The 2,881-nt window shown below is 48.0% G+C and overlaps 1 protein-coding gene across 2 annotated transcripts in view; it reads right to left on the reverse strand.

The window, feature by feature from the left end:
• NWD1 (NACHT and WD repeat domain containing 1) overlaps positions 1 to 2,881 on the reverse strand; it is a 52,211-nt gene that overhangs the window by 26,594 nt on the left and 22,736 nt on the right. The window lies entirely within an intron of this gene.

Consider the following 2,881-nt stretch of genomic DNA (forward strand, 5'->3'; position numbering starts at 1 on the left):
TCTGAATCTGGTGGCCTTTCTTCCTCACTTCCTCTCTCTCACTCTCACCCTCTGTCTCTCTCTGATCAAACTAAAAAATAAATGAATGAATAAATAAAATAAATAATTTTTTTAAAAAAAGGGACCAGCAGTTGAACTCCCAGGTAATCGACCACGGTTCAAGTCCCAGACCCAGTGGGTTAAACTCACGCCGGGCGCGTGTGCGTGCATGCCCAAGATCCCGAGAGGAGAATGGAGGAGAAGGGATTGCAGCGTGGCCATCCCCCCGGGGGGTGATTTCTAACTTTCTATCTCTGTCTCTCTCTTTCTGCCAAGTGCACACGCCCTATAGCAAAAACCTCTCCAAAAATATTGAAAAGCACCACACAAGGGGGGCATAAGGGTCACGTGGCTGGACTCCCACATGACCTGGCGGCTTCCAACTCATGCTGAGCAGAAGTACGTGCGTGCCCAAGATCCCAAGGCAAGAATGAAAGAGAAGGGATTGCGTGTAGCCATCCTCCTGGGGGGTGATTTCTCGCTTTCTGTTTCTCTGTTTCTCTCTCTTTCTCTGTCTCTCTGGTGAACCCACGCACCCTACTGCAAAAAAAAATTCTCTAAAAAAAAATAAAACCAAAACACTGCACAAAGGGGCCAATGAGCAGTATGAGGTTGAGGTTGCTCTCGCATCACCGACAGTGGTTCAGGTCCCAGACCTGGTGGCTTGCTTTCTTGCTTTCTCTCTCTCTAGTGAGTGAGTGAATAAATAAATAAATAAAATAGGTACTTATTTTTTAACAAAACTACCCACACACAGGGATCATCAGGTGGCGTGATGGTTAAGGCATTGGGCTCTCACATAGCTAATTGCGGTTCGAGCCCCAGACCCAGTAACTTGATAATCACACCAGGCAGGTGTGCATGCATGCCCAAAATCCGAAAGGAGAACGGGGAGGAGAAGGGATTGTGGCATGGCTATCCCTTCTGAGGGTGATTTCTCTCTCTTTTTGTCTCACTGTCTGTCTCTGGTGGGCATGCACACCCTATAGCAAAAAAACAAAACCAAAAACAAAAACCACATACACACAAACAAATCTTAAAACACACATGACAGTGACAATAACGAAAAAGGATGAGCAGTCAGTCTTGGTATTGGGATTAGAATGGACTTTCTTTTTTTCTTTTTTTTTTTGGAGAGGTTTTTGCGATAGGGCACGTGCACTCGCCAGACAGACAGAGAGAGACAGAGAGACAGAAAGTGAGACATCATCCCCCAGGGGGGATGACCACGCCGCAATCCCTTCTCCTCCATTCTCTCGGGATCTTGGGCACGCACGCACACGTGCTTGGCGTGAGGTTTAAGCCTCTGGATCCAGGATTCGAACCACAGTTGAGTACGAGGGAGTCCAGCGACGTAACCATGATACCATCTGCTGGTCCCTAGAATGGGCTTTCTAATATTGCAAACATCAGAATGAAAAAAACTGCAAGGATTTCCAGAACTTTCCTCAGGAACAAGGAACAAGCCAATGAAATTCAGGGCCCAGATAATGATACAAGGTAACACTCCGCAAGGCTGACTCCCATCGGAAAGTTGTGGGTTTGCCTGTTTGCCTGGGTATACTGGCTATGGGCATGCCCCTGAAACAGGCCGACTGAAGGCTGGAGATGGATCCTGTTTCGGGACACTGCTGGGGATGCTCTTTGTCTCCCTGAATCTCTCTCTTTTTCTCTCAGTCTCTCTCTCTTTTTTTTTTTTGGAGAGGTTTTCACTATAGGGCGCGTGCGCTCGCCAGACAGACAGAGACAGAGAGACAGAAAGCGAGAAATCACCCCCAGGGGGGATGGTCACGCCACAATCCCTTCTCCTCCATTCTCCTCTCGGGATCTTGGGCACGCACGCACACGCGCCCGGCGTGAGTTTTAAGCCACCGGGTCCGGGATGCGAACCACGGTCGACTACGTGGGAGTCCAGCGACATAACCATTACGCTAACTGCTGGTTCCCTCTTGGTCTCTCTTGAAGAGAGAAATAAACAAACAAAAATTGGAGCTCAGAGCTGACCTGATAATATAGTGGTTAAGGGAACTGGATTCCACGTGGCCAACTGTAGTTCAAATCCCAGCCCCAGCAGTTGGAAAACATGCCAGGTGCATGTATGTGCATGCCCAAATATTGTCAGGATGGAGAAATGAGGTGAAGGGATTACAGAGTGACTATGCTTCATTGTGTGTGTGTGCGGGGGGGAGTGCTATCTCCCTCTCTCTCTCTCTCTGTCTCTGCCTCTCGGTCTCTTTTTTGGCAAGCCCATGTGCCTTCCGGCAGTGAAGAAAAACAAACACACCTGAGTTCATTTCAAAGCGGGGCAGAGTGAAGCTGTTTTCTGTTGAAGTCACAAGGGGCCCGGCTCATCAACAAGGCATTGGCACATTTGTTCAAAAACTATTTATGGAGCGTCTCTGTGCGAGGCATAGCTTTAACCCCTCGAGGACAGAGAGCTTGACAGTTGTCTTGGTTCATTCTGGTGACTAGAACAAAAATAGCATAGCTAGACTAGCAGGTGGCGTGGTGGTTAAGGCACTGGATTCCCACATTGTTGACTGCAGTTCGAGACTCAGACCTGGCAGCTTGCTTCCTCCCTTTTCCTCTCTCTGGTGAGCACAGGTGCCTTATAGCAAATTAATAATAATAATAATAAATTGGGACTCCCACATAGTTGACTGCAGTTTGAATCCCGGACCTAGCAGCTTAAACCTCATGCCGCATGCATGTGCATGCCTGCCCAAAATCTTAAGAGGAGAATGGAGGAGAAGGGATTGCAGCCTGGTCATCTCCCCTGGGGGATGATTTCTCACTTTCTGTTTCTTTCTTTCTTTTTTTTTTTTTTGGAGAGGTTTTTGCT

This window comes from Tupaia chinensis, unplaced genomic scaffold, assembly GCF_000334495.1.
Source record: "Tupaia chinensis unplaced genomic scaffold, TupChi_1.0 Scaffold000201_1, whole genome shotgun sequence".
Classification (NCBI taxonomy): domain Eukaryota; kingdom Metazoa; phylum Chordata; class Mammalia; order Scandentia; family Tupaiidae; genus Tupaia; species Tupaia belangeri.